The sequence below is a fragment of the Polypterus senegalus genome, chromosome 9, assembly GCF_016835505.1.
Source record: "Polypterus senegalus isolate Bchr_013 chromosome 9, ASM1683550v1, whole genome shotgun sequence".
Lineage (NCBI taxonomy): Eukaryota > Metazoa > Chordata > Cladistia > Polypteriformes > Polypteridae > Polypterus > Polypterus senegalus.
The window spans coordinates 60,966,764-60,982,115 of NC_053162.1; positions in this window are offsets into that span (position 1 = coordinate 60,966,764).

Genomic DNA, 15,352 nt, shown 5'->3' on the forward strand with positions numbered 1-15,352 from the left:
GACGCGCAGCACTCGCCGGCTAAAACGTAACAATAATAATTTCCGGAACGTGCTGTTACGTTGTCATTCATTTTACCCACTGTCTTTCTTTCATTCATATGTTACGTAGGCACGTACCTTTTATCTTTGGCAATCTCATTCTCTAACCAGGCCTCAGGAGCTAACCTGCATAACACTGTCCACCACCCCTTTCGTTATTCCGGCACATTGTTGACATCTGTGAGAAACAACAACGTACTAAACTGGAAGGTGGTCTATGCATGCGTGGAATTCGCGGACAAAGATCAAGATTTAAATGAAGATCTCTTTAGTTAATTTAAAGTACAACAATTTGTTTAGTTTGAATGTCTGTGTTTTGAGGTGTGACTGGCGTACTACAGTCTTCAGTAGTATAAGCCTGGAGAAGATTCTTAATGCAATGCCTATGTTTTAGCTGTCTCTCTACTGCCATCTAGTTCTTCTTCTTCTAATTCATTCACGGACAAACAAAGATCAAGATCCAAATGAAGATTTTATATATATATATATATTTATTTATTTATTTGTCTGTTTATGTGTTTGTTTACTCTGTAAGAAGCAAAATTTCCACCTGGGGATAAATAAAGTTACAGCTATCTATTTATGGTGTTGAAGGCATTGCAGCGCTTCTTGGTTTAATGCTAGCAGTATCAAAAATAAAACAAGTGAATGGGAATTGTATGTAGCTTGGCATAATTATAGCAATTACGGAAACCTGGCTAAATAAAAAAAAATGGGGAAGAGTATAACATAGCTGTATACACATTTGTTAGGAAGTATAGACAGAACAGAAAATGAGGTGGGGTTGCCATTTATATCAAACAGGATTTAAATGCAAGTCCTCTGCAATTGAACTATTAGCCCCATCTTAGTGAGGACGTCTGGAAAATATTTCAGTGCTACAGTGATGAATCATGAGGAAAGATTAAAAGAGATGATCCTTTTCAGTTTAATGAGTTTATCAAGAAACTTGTTAAGTGAAAATTATGCATAAACATTAGAAAGTTTTTCTTTACACAGAGAACCAAGGGGCCAAGGAATAAGGGGCCAAGTAGTTTGGTAAGTACTAGGGCTTTTGGAACTTTCAAAAATAGACTGGATGTTATTTTGGAAGAATTAAGTGGATAGGACTGGTGAGCTTTGTTGATCTGAATAGCCTGTTCTTGTCTAGATTGTTCCCCTACAGATTTTATTTTTTTATTTTTTTCTCCAGCCTTTGGAGTTTTTTTTTGTTTTTTCTGTCCACCCTGGCCATCGGACCTTACTCTTATTCTATGTTAATTAATGTTGACTTATGTTTATCTTTTATTGTGTCTTCTATTTTTCTATTCATTTTGTAAAGCACTTTGAGCTACATTTTTTTGTATGAATATGTGCTATATAAATAAATGTTGATTGATTGATTGATTGATTGTTCTAATGTGCTAATTTTCTATCTGTCTATCTATGGATTAATGGACTGCTACATAGTGTATACCTAGGCAACCCAGCAGCATGTCTCTTATTTGTGGATTGATTCATTTTTTGCAGGAGGAGAACTGGCTCCCTGGTTTTAGCTTATGTCTGTCCCTGGAGCTAACAAGTTTCATGACCAATTCAATCTTTTGTAAAAGAGAACTAAAAAGGCTGTAAATTTACTACAGGGAGGGGAATGTTTTTATTGGCAATTCAAGAAGAGTAGTCAGCTAAGAAAATAATGTCAAAAGTCAAACTGAAGTCAAAAACACTTGAAAACAAACACACACACACACACACACACACACACATATATATATATATATATATATATATATATATATATATATATATATATATATATATATATATATAAACTGGTTAGTGCAAAGAGCAAAGGTGAGCCAAGACAAGGAACTCAATTAAACAAACAGAAGTTCAAAACTAGAAAATATTTAGCTTTTGAAAACTAAGCTCAAAATGCTAACCAAAATGTACAGTAAAAATTAAAATGCAAAAATTTGTTTCCCTAGATGGATTTAACTTTTCAGTTATCGTAAAAAATTTGTCTAAAGTAACCTTTAATTTGGAGACATAGAGGCTAGCATTACAAAAAATGAAATTTAATCAACTGAAAAGTTTTTATACAGTATTTACATACAATCCTATGGGGGAAACTGCTTCGGTTAACGACCAACTCGGTTTACGACCAAAGTTCTGGAACGAATTATGGTCGTGAACCGAGGTTCCACTGTATATAATGAATAATTTTTGCTGTTTGTAATGCAGGGTTGCAGGCTATTGCTGGGCAAGACATCTAGGAGTATACAACGTGTGATGTAATTACCAGGACAGTTATTCTCCGAAACTGTGACAAATCCAAAAGTTAGAACCTTTGTTAAAGATCTCGGTGGCTATGAATCACATTCTGTTCTTCAACTTTGATTTACATCTTGCATTTTGGCTTAGGCTATGTGAACTATTCTGGTTTTTGGCTTTCTCGCTACAGCTCTTAATCTCTATTTATTTTCTTGTCAGTTAATGACAAAAAATGCAATTATGCTTGTGTTGATGTTCAATATGACCTGACATTCTTATTTTGGTTTGTAGGAAAAAAAATTGCATAAGTCACTTACAAGATTGTAGAATAAATATCAGAAATCAGCACCTCAATCAACTCTGCACAATGCCACTTGGCTGATTGATTAACAAGACTGTCAGCATGCAATACCTAGAAGCAAAGCTGATAACTACACCATACTTGTGCTATTGACTTATTCCAAGAAGTTTTTGGTCCCCGCTTATATATAAAACAATAAGTGTGTGTCTGTCTGTCCGCTCATCTGTGTTGGTTCACAATTCAGAGGTAGTCAACACAATGTGGGAGCACAATAAGAATGAGGCAAAGTAGGAGTGATCTGACTAAGCAGGAAGGGAAATCAATTAGGACAAGGGGCTGGGAGCAGAGAAGGGTACAGCATGAAACTACCAAAGTGAGCGATGCTTGGCTCATATGGAAATGCTGAATATGTTCGTTGAACGAGGGATCACGAACATCAAGAAGAACATGGACCGTGACAATTGAGAACTGCTAATGCTATGGCAGAAGCACTTAAATGACAATTTGCTTAAGAAAGGGCCAGGTGATGTAGAAGGAATGGCAGAGTTTTGACATAGGTATGCAAATTCAAAACAACTGAGAAGACCGCATGGCAGAGAAATCAACATTGAACAAAGAACTGCATCAGAAAACATGGTATTAGATTAATTGATCTGTATGATTTCAAACCATTAAACTGAAGTGAAGTTGTGTGAAGTAATTACTGTAAAAATGAAGTTGAGGATATCACATTGCTCAACAAGAATAACCTTATGTTAAAAGAGTATTATTTACAGCTTAGCATTAGAGTATTCTTTATTCAAAACCTGTCTTGGAAAGGTAGCCCAGCTAGTAAAATATTTATACCAACATGAAATCTGCATGGAGCAAAACCCATAAATAATGACAATATTCTTATGCTAAACAAAAATCTCTTCCTTTTAAACAGAATTCAGACAAAAAAACATGTGACCGTACTACATAATGTGATAAGAATGCATACACTGAAGATACACCCTCTAGCAATAACAGAAGATCAGAAATCGAAAATTGAGGAATTATGACTTTGTCCTTAAACAAGATGGAAGTATGGGACAAGAAACAAATAAGGGATAAAAATAAAAAATGTGCTCCTGGCTTCGTATAAATACCATATTTTTATATTTGCTTATGACCATAGCTTTCCCTTTGAGTACAGTTGTGTCTAGTGTTAAGGTATTTGAACTCTCACATTCAAAAAATAGCATGAACAATCCAGCAGGCTTTTGAGAATGAACCTGCCCATTACAGTACAGTAGACAATGCACAAGTCAAACTGTTTGGCAGAATAATACTACACATACTGGCAACCTCCACAGATTTTAGTTCATATGTTATACTATACTGTATTGCATATATTTTAGAGCAAACTAAATCCATTGTTGAATGTTTTCGAACATAAAGTCTAAAGAAAGCTAGTGCTATTAGCACTTCAGCACCTTGTAGTGTGTTCTATTAAATTATAGTACAGAAAGGAAAGTGCTTTCAGGGATTTTCTTTTCTTGCAAGCATTAATTTCCTTCTTGCAGAAAGGATTAGATTTTTACCAAAGAAAAAAGTCTCTCATCTTCTGGCAGGTCTATTCTGTTGGAAGACTGCTTGCCAGCCAGCCTTGTAGCTGTTCTCTTTTTGGCAAGTGGCCTACTTTAGGAATTGCTAGACTGTTCTGTTTGCTTTTCAAAAATATTCTACACTGTAATTTCATTGTTTTATTAATGTTTCTACTAGAAGGAAAGTTATATTGTTCAAAACTTGTACACTGGCATAAGTAAAGGTCCACACTTTTTGTTGAACAAAAGAACATTACTAATACTAATTTATATACAGTATGAGGGGAAAGTAAATAAACATTTCGTTTATTATTCAAATGCTATGTCCATATTTTTAAAAAGAAAGAAAACTGAATAATATATATATATATATAAAACATTCTCAGGATTGAAATGGATCTACAGTAATTTTTAAATCTTTTGCTTCACACTTGTTCTGGCACCCAATTGGCTGCAATAGTAGTGAGCAAAAATTCAAACTTTATTTTTAAATTATGCAGTTTGTTTCTATTATTTTTGACCTGTAAGGGGTACCACCAAGCCTTCAAACTCTGGGACACAACTGCATGGCACAGTCCTGGATCCAAACACAAGATATTTTTTTTTATTTTATAGTACATCTACAGATCTCCAGATCCTCTTTCATAGCAGTACAGTACAAAAATGTTTTCTTTTCTCCTTCCACACCTTCTATGTAGTCTCATCCACACACCTCCCAAATCTAACTACACTGTAGAAGAAGACTCGCTTTTTAATGTACTTCTAGTACAACAGCATTGCACTTTGGAAGCATTTCTGGGTCATGTGAAATCCTTCAAAGAAGGGACAATATCTTCCTTTTGGCAGCCGCCAGGAACCCTGACAGGGCTATTCCATGGGCAAGACTACAATTCTCTGTGGGTATTCGTATGGTAGTTCCCCCAGTGGAATGCTTCCATAATGTGTACCGGTGGAACACATAATCCTGGTCCATAGACACCTTTTGTTCTTTGGACCAAGCATCTCATTCTGGTAGGGAACCAACACAATTCCTGTTTGGAACATCAGTTCATCTCTGCCCTCCTGTTACGGCCTACCTCCCGTGCAAGGAACCATCATCGATCTGGGTTGGATTGCCAATCCATCCCATATGGCACTCACATGCTAAATTTATTAGTGAAGAAAACTGCATTACTAGGTAACTATAGCCATTTGAAATCAGACTATTTTTAAGAATTTTTGTTAATTACTTAAAAGTTGCTTGCATTTAAACATTTTAATATTAATTCTTTGAAAATCCTTCTTTACCTGCTGCAGGAGGGATGACACTGCATGGGCAGATTCTCAAAGAGCCAGACATATATACAACTTGAGACAACCATGAGTGAATGTTGCTTAAAAGTTTCTGGGAACAATTACATGGCTCACCGAGTGTCACATTTGTAAACCAATTCAAATCCTCATGAAGGTGGCTCTCAAAGTGGTGCGGTGATTTTGACCTTCAAAGAGCAGTAGTGCTCCTGTTAACATGGTCTGACAGAGAGCAAACATCTGATTATGGTATATGATCTATAACCAAAAAGATTAAAAAAAGACCCCTATTAAGCATATTAAAGAGTGCCACGGGATCGGAAAGCACTTTACATGCATTAACAATAAACATAACCTGTTGCAGGAGAAAAAACTTTCTGTAAAATCATTATATATTGGCATTTAAAGAGATCAATTGACTAGCACTAAAAGCGTTGTCTCCGTGTGTGCTCTCTGTTCTTCACAGGTATGGTGATACTGTCAGAGTCAATGTAAGGGTGAAAGAATTATTAGCTACATTTTTGAAAATATGAACTGAAAAATATACATTTGAAGTAAATGGTGTATCACACCCCTTTAAATGGATGTGAAAAGGACTTCTGTTAAGAGAGTTGATATCAAAGAGCCATAAAACATTCAGATTTCAGTACTCAAAACACCAAATCAGTAAATGTGCCTAATGACACTGACACCACACCAGAAAAACCACGGACAAGGCTGCACAACATCCATATTCTGATGGCACGTACAAATGAATAACTAAATTAAGGTAACATTACTGTTTAATTGGAAAAGCAAACAAGCCATGCTAAAATATAGCCACATCATTTTAGTACTGTATATACATAGATCACAATGCTTATCTAAACTGTTTGCTGTTGTTATGCCATATAGTGATGCAATAGTCAAAATGACAGAAAGATATCGTAGTAGATGGAGGTACTTCTCAAATGTGTGGAGCCCAGTAGCTGTACGATGTACAAATTAATCACTGAGCTTCAGGTACAGTACCTTATGCTGTTGATCTCCTGAAGTGAGAACAGCAATTCTTTTGTTTGGTTTCTTTTCCTGTCTATTCATATTTATTTCACTTATTTCATATATGACTAGAGGGGATAGGGGGCAGATTTTTAGGAAGAAACCTCTTTGTTTCAGAAGCATATTCTTGCCACTATTCACTACAAACTTTGAAAATTTGTAGCATCACCCCATTAAATAGCGTGCACTCTTCATCTATTGAATTTTAATGATACCATAGACCTTATTCCATATGGAGACAAAAACAGTATTTTTATGAAGACTGGCTTTTTGCTTGCAAATAATTACTTCCACAAATCATTCACAAATAATTGAAAAAAATGCCGCTGTAAAATGTAAGTCTTCTGATATGCAGCATGATACTCACATACAATCCTACAATAAACTTCCTAATTAAATGGGAAATTTCATATGTAATTTTGTTTGTGCCTGACCAATTATTATGAATGCGGTTCACATATTAAAGTAATGACCTATTAAACACTAAATCAGGGGGAGTTCTCATTATAGCCACTCATGCAATACTTATAATGCGATTTAAAGATTTTCTTTTACACTTGGGGAATATTTGAATAAGTAAAAAATTTCATCATCTGTTTAAGGACATGCACATCAAAACCATTTTAAATGCAAAATACTTTAGCTCCTCATGCAAGCCATGGGACAAAAATAAAATCAATCATTTGATCATCAGCTTTTACTTTCTGTATTACTGACAATCTCTCACCCTTCCATGAATTAACACAGACCACTTTGCCATCTGGAGAACTGCACCAACATTATTTATGTATGCATGAAAATGTTCTCCTAACAAAATATTTATGTTAAACCTAACCTACAATGAAGTAACAAGGCTTAGCCATTATATACCAGGTTGTCCCGTCTGTCTTGAATAGTTCACTTTCTGCTGTTATAAACAAAACATGCAGAATGTAATCCTCTTCTTTGGCCCTGAAGTAAAATTCATGCTCAAATGCTCATGCTGTCCTCTGCCAGTTCTGGCTTCAATTCTCTGCTGGCCATTAATCCAATAGGTTTTATAAATGGAGTGTGACTGTGATTCAGCAGGTGCTTTAGTGATAGTTAAAGACACCTCAAAGAAAGCTTCCCCAGTATTCTGCCAAATTTCTGATACAAACACAACACTTACAATAATCCCCAACCACCAAGTGCATTTGGCATAAGAAAGCAGGTTAAAACGCCCTTTGATCACAAAGGTGCTCTGATTTTTAAAGAGAATAGTTATCAACATTTTGTTGTGCTAACTTCATGAAACAGTGTATTTAAAATAAAAATCATTATTTTGATTTTAATAAGAAATAACTGTTTTTAAATAAAGTTAACTGTTTTAAAATGAAATCAGCTAAGGAAGAGAGATATTTATAGCAAGACAAAATGTATAATCTGAGAATCTTACTCTGGTTTTCTTCCCAAATCCCTAATATGTGTATGCTCGATGACTTGGTGAGTTGAAGCTGGCCCAGTGAGAGTCAAGTGTGCCAATCAATGGACTGAGAACCCCTGGTTTCACTTTATAGAGTGACTGGCCAAACTAATTCAGCGCTTAGCATTTATAAATGAAATTATTAAATGTCTTCTGTTTTTACTCTTGACATTATGACTTGGTATATTGGTTTGTGATAATACACCCCAGCTCCAGAGACATATGTTTGATTCGTAGCTTGATCATTGCCTGTGTGGCGTTTTTTCAATTTTTCATTTGCCCTTCTACCTTTGTGGATTCACCCCAATACAGTCTGATTTGTTTTGTCAAAGATGGGCATCTAGATCATCTGGGAATTCTAAACTGGTTCAGTATACACAGCGATGGACTGATGTGCCATCCAAAATGTTGCTTCCCACAACGCTGTAATATAAAAACGCACTTATGTGTAAGTTTTACTTAAATAGGCATTCTGGCATTAAAGGAAACAAACAACATCTGCTTGAATGTTTCTATACATCTTTTGATGGCTTTAAATGCATATGTTGCAACATAGATTATTTGTGATGTGCTTTTTGGGTTTATCTTGATGTTTACCAAATAAAGTAGCTAAAACCAAATACAAGAAAGTTCAAAAGCAAAGTTGTACTTTCTTAAATGAATATGGTGGTCAGGCTTAAGCAAAAATTTGAAATACGTCAAATTCATTGTTAAAAGAATGCAAACAAATATATGAAGCTATACATATCAATACTCTACAAATGTACTGCATTTACACATATTAATATTTTACAGCTGTACTGAAGTTATGTTTATGAAATAATAAAATAAAACTACAAAAAATGTAAATTAGTTTAGGGTATGATGTATATTCTGAATCTACTGTAATATCATGCACAGCATATTAGAGAATGCTCTTCAGAGAATAGTTGTACTATCAGAGATAACTCAAAATAAAAAACAAGTTATTAATAATTTCCTGGAGGGCAGTGTGGTTTATATTTACTACTGAAACAAAGATGGCAAATGAATGCCACTGAATCGCAGAATATATCTGTTACTGTAAATTTATCTATATAGTCAAAATGAAGATAAGAATGAAACCAGCTTGATCAGGCAAAGGAACTGGCAAGTCAGAGTTGCGGAAGTGGCTTTCTAAGCTGTGCAGTCTTTTTATCTAATATCTGAGATGGAAAGGACATTTATTGTAATATCATTTTGAAAACAGAAGATAAAGCAGGTTCAACAAACTATAAAAGACATTGCACTCCAATGGAAAACTCCAATGGAAAAGGTCCAGACAACCGTGGATGTCACATTCACAATCAAGGGAAAATGTGTACAGCAGCTAGCAAGGACATGCACAAAGGGTGGATGTCCCCTTTCTCTCTTTGGCCCAAGTGCCTTTTTATTCTCTTTCGTTCCGTTCTTCCTTTTTGTTTTAAGAAATGGAGAAAAATTCACCTGATTGGTAGCTATCGTAAATTATTCATTGGCTACTTTATTTTTGCTGTTTGAATCCCTTGAACGAAAGCTTAGTGGATTTATATTGTGTTAAGAAGACAGCTGTTTCAATGGTCCAACTAAGGTTAGCATATTGTTGCTGTTTGTAATTTATAAAATTTAAGATTTTAGAAATTTGTAAGTAATCCCATTTTCTGTATCATAACAGTTTATTTGATGTCTCCAGAGCAGTAATTACTGAGGCAATGGGTGTGCAGGAAAAGCAAACAAAGTGTGTTTGGAGAAATAATAATAAGACAGGGAGAGAGATGGGGGCTAAAATGAAAAAGAAAATGTGACAGATGCCAAAATGTGGAAGAGAAAATGAAAAACAACTTCTTTTGTGGTACAGATTGACTGATGTACTGTAGCGGAATTTATTATGAAACCTTCAAGAGAACCAGGGTGAGCTCTTTTATTTAGCTAATTCAATGCCAAAGAAAGTGATCCTTTTTTAAACCATCACTTTTTTTTGGAGGTAGTTTCCATGGAATTCTAAAAATAAAACTTGGTTGCATTCTTAAACCTCAGATTTAACTGCATGTGTCCTACGGATAATACTTGCTAGGTAGAGAGTGCAACAACTCAATGGTTCATGACATCACAATGAAATGGTGAGAAACAATGGGCCTGTTTTTATGGGTCTCAGAGATTCAACGTCACTGCTTTGTGCCATGAATTAGCAATTAGAGGGCCTGATGAAGACAGAGATTCGTTCAGTAATGGTATCTTAAAAAATTACAGAAATGTTTGCAAAGATTCCTAATACCTTGACAGTTAATTTTGTCATTTTCTCTGTTCTCTAAAATTCTGGCATGTCGCAGTGTATACAATATCGTTTTAGTGTTTTAGTTTACTATATGAGGTGAAAATTTGTTTTTTTGCTTAATAATTGATAAGACAGCAGACATTTCCTATTGTGAATAGCTGTCCATTATAATGACTTATGTGAATATTGCTGGCTTAATTTTGAAGTTTTTTTTACTGGTTTCTTTTTATATATCAGGATGATCAGTTGCAAAAACTCTTTTGTTTTTTAAGCTGTATTATATTAGAATAATGTGCCTTTGGATGGACTGACAACTCCTGGAGCCTGCTTTTTACCCAGTATTGTTAGGACTGCAACTGGTTCTTAAAACTTAGATCAGACTTGTTTTTAATTAAAAAAAGTAGATTAAGCAGATTTAGAAAACAGATGGAAGGGTTTCTTAATAAAAAGGCATCATCTTGATGATTTCTTACAATTTTATCTGATATACAAATATACAGTATATATATATACAGTATAAAGGAAGAATGTGTTCTACTGTTATAACATTGCAGAAAGCAAAGACAAGCATAGATACATAACACTGAATAGATGTAATATTTAAGGCTGATTCAGGGCAATTCTAATTTTCTGAACAATACCTAAATCTCAATCTCTTGTGGACTATGCCCGGCAGTTTATCCCGACCAAGACCCCCAAGATGCTAGATGGAGCCCTCCCTGCAATGTGGAGATGCCCTGAATTCCAGCTGGGCATCATGGACTTTGGAGTTGTAATTCACAGCCCTGCTGGATAACGGTGGGGCCGCCAGGGGACGCTGCAGGGAGGCAAAGAGACATTTGCTTTTCCTATAGCCCGGAAGTACTTGCAGGTCACAAGGACGGAAGGAATAAAGTGCTTCCGGGCTGACAAAGAAAGAAGAGTTTTTGATTTGACCCGGAAGTGCTAGGAAGTCATATGGACTGCAGGTTAAGGAGCACTTCCGGGACGTGTACTATAAAAGGACTGTGGGAGCTTCCAGGCGGTGAGCTGAGCTGGGTGGTAGGAGGGCAACGCGCCTGGGAGTGGGGGATTGATTATTGTTGGTATTATTGTGTTTATTTGCGAGTTAGTGTGGAGTGGAGGGTGCTTAGTGCAAACAATTATTATAATAAAAGAATTATTGCACTTTTACCTGGTGTTTGATGTGTTACCTGAGGGTTCATGGGAGCGATAGTACCCCCTACTGCAGGGGTCCTCAATCCCAGTCCTGGAGAGCCGCAGTGGCTGCAGGTTTTTGTTCTGACCTGGTTGCTTAATTAGAAAGCAATTCTTGCCAATAAAGCACTAACAAGCTATGAAATTAAATTAACTCTGCTATGTCAGGTCATTCTCATATCCTAGATTTTCTTTCCCTTTCTATCATGCAAATGATTTGAAGGCTAGAATGGACGAGTAATTCTCAGTCCTTCACTTTTTTCTCTTCATTTTTCTTCCAAGTATTTAATTAAACCCAATAGTGCAGATAAATACACACAGGTGTAAATGTAAATAAGCTAAATGGAGAAATGCTGCTCTCTCTTGTCATTTGCATGTTATTGATAATAAGGAGCAATTAAAATAGCTATTTAAGACAAAATTAAGCAATAAGGGCTCAAAATCACTAAAGTGAAGCAGAAGTGTTACTTTAGCAATAAGTGCTTTTTATTAAGCAACTGGGTTGGAGCAAAAACCTGAAGCCACTGCAGCTCTCCAGGACCGTGATTGAGGACCCCTGCCCTACTGCTACACTTTTAAATCCCTCTTAATTTTGAATATTGTAGGTATTGTGCTCTTAGGGGGGAAAAAAGGATAAAATCTAAATGTATGTTGTTAACTTTCCAAAAATACAGTTTCTTTATCAGAAAAATATTTTAAGGAAGATGTAACATTAATTTTATTTAACAATTCAGCTTTATTGGTTTTTTTAAATCTGCAGTTGCATGGCTCATTCTGCAAAAATATATTGTGTAAAGTATGTGATAAAATAAATTGCCTTGATGTCTTTTGCACATCATAGCCAATTAGATGTAATACACATTTCCCCTTTTTAGGAATACTATTTTATATGTTTACACATTTTCCCTATGTTGCTTTTTTTAATACAGATGTTTCAATCATCAGTTGTTTTTAGAAACCTGTTTTCTTCCATTATCCTTGCTGCAATGCATAGAGGGTAGGATCCCAATCCTGGGTGAGAGGGATGGCAGTCCATCACTGGGTACACTTAAGGACACACCCACACTCACACGTATTGGATATTTCTAGAATCTAAATTCACATCTTCAGGATGAGGACTTTTTGCGGGTTTAGGGGTTAGAAATCAGACTACCTGGCGATAGTCTTGTTGAAGCCAGATGTGTAATACTAAATCTGTAAACAACCTAGAGTGAAATGTGCTTAAAAATGGCTGAGGACAATTAGATGGCTCACTGAATGTCACATTTCTAAACCAATCCAACGCCTTATGAAATAGGTTCTCAGTGTAGGGGTGGTGATTTTGAACTGCAAAGATAAGAGGTGCTCTCCTTAACTCCTTGATTCAGCAGACAGCAAGCTTCTGTTTACAATGAACCTTTAACAGTCAAAGTCTCCTAAAAAACCTAATAGACATATACATGTTTGTCATGTGTGCAAAGAGCGCATTGCACTTCTTAAAAATAAACAGACTATTTTTAAAATAAACATAACCTGATGCAAGTGAAATCCTTGCTGTAACATCAGATTATAAATTGGCATTTGACTGCCTTAATATACGAATGGTAAATGTGAACGATACATGGTTGCAGGTGCTGTGTGTGAGCTCTATTGTTCGGCAATACAACTATAGTATAGGAGTAGCTGTCAGCTTGAAAGATTTAGAAGCTATATTCATGAAAGTACAAACTGCAAAATATGCATTTGAAGTAATCAGTGTGTCACACACTGTCAAAAGGACTGCCATTAGGAGAGCTGATAATGAAGAGCCACGGGAAATGCACATATCAGTACTTAAAACACCTGAATTAACAAATCTGCCTAACAACACCAGTAAAGCACTAAAATAGCTGTGCAACATCCACCTTCCGACTGCAAGTCTAAACAAATAACTAAAGAAATTTTATGTTACTGGCTAATTAGAAATGCAAACATGCCATGAAAAAATAGCCACAACGTTTTAACACGGTGTATATCCACAGGCCACAATGCTCATCTAAACTCTATTTACAGTTTTTATGTCACATAGTGATGCAAAAGTTGAAGTGACAAAAATATATTGTAGCAGAGGTACTTCTGAAACATGTGGAAGCCAGTAGCTGCAGTGGTCTAAGTGTGTGTCTGTCTGATGCAGCACTTACTACAACATGCAAATTAATCATTAAGCTTCTGTTACCCTGCACTACTGAGCTCCTGAATGTATTGTTCAGCGTTTTGTTTTGTATCTTTTTATCTGTCTCTGAAACCCTGGCGGTAGTTTAAAATGCACAGACTATAGGAATTGGAGATGGGTGTTTTAGGAAGAAGCCCTGTGGGTGTAGCCTTTGCAGGGCAGATTTTGCTGCTATTCACTACACACTTTTTAACGGGCTGTCTCCAGACATGTATTCTTGTTTGAGAATCATGTTTGACTCCTTGAGACTAATCTGGGGAAGACTCTGTATGAACACAAGAAGATGGAGCAAACGTCATATACATAGTAACCAAGCTGAGAACTGAACTGTTTAGGGCTGTGAACGTCTACCACTCACCACTGTATCATCGCACCACTATTCTGTGTGCTATTTCTATTTTTGACTTGTGTAGAATTGCATATTTTATTTAGGCTCATTGTGATTAATAGCCCATTTAAAACACATTCTTAAATTTAACTTCACTTCCTTGTTTTCTTCTGTGCTGTTTGTTAAAGGCTTTTCCCTTATATACAATTATTAATGTGGTTTACTTTGCTTTTGAGCACCTAGAAATGTGTTTCCCTCATGCATAAGCATGGATTTGTATTTTTTAAGTAAACCTTTTAAATGTTTTTTCACTCTGCTTCTAGTGATTTATTTAACATCTCCAAGCAATTCAAGTGTTTCTTATGCTTTGCAAACCTATTACCTTGTGGCGACTGGGACTTGTTAATACTCCTGATACATCAAAAGAAAAGCTATGTGTACTTAAAGAAGTAAAAACACATGCAATATACAGGTGCTCTAGCTGAGTTCTGAGCTAGGAGACAGCAAAACAGCTTGACGAACCCAGGCATGAGGCACAATTTGAAAGCTCTTAAAATGCTGGAGCATTTAAGCCTTATATAATCTAAAGGTTGAATACAGAAAGATGTCAAACTGAAGTGACTTACACAGCAGCATACCAGATGGTAAAAAGATGAGAAGTAATGGAAAGCAACTGAAATTATTCCACTTTGACAGGTAAATCCTGACCTTTTATTTTCCAATTTTAAAATGGTATCTATGGAAATCATGGCTCACTCATTAAACCAGTGACCACAGATTTTGAAAAGAATAACATGACATAAAAACACAAACCTATATTCTGATATACAGGTAATTTTCCAGTATTTTTACTTATAATGGCAAAAAGTCAAAGTTTTATTTGCAGGGGAGCATGAAGGAGTAAGAAATGGGAGTAAAAAGGCTTATTTTAATGAAACCAAGTCTCTGCTACATACAGTAATATGCAGCTATTTGGAAAGTTACAGCTTATTAATAAAATCACAATATCTAGTATACAAAAAATTGCTTCCCTTGCTGGTGATAGTTAATGATTTAATCAAAATCAAGGTATTTTTGGGGTATTTACTCAGGCAAACATACAATAAAATTTCAATAATCCAGGGCCGGTAGTTTGGCATAATTGTTAAGACTAATTATTCTTTAACTTAAAAAACAGCCAATAATAATGTTCTTCGAGGGCTTTCAATAACTGAAACTTTTGTTGTAAACAGACACTTGCAGTGCCAGGGAAATTGAAAATTCACTACTCTGTGAAATGGGTGGCCTTCACAAACTAAACACATATCACTTGGGGGCAGAGAGCCACTATATAATAGTAGACAAAGCAATACAGGAGTCCAACAAAACAGAGAGACCTGTTGACTTGTGTTCAAGTCCTGTTGAGATTGCCAACTATGAAAATGAAACTTT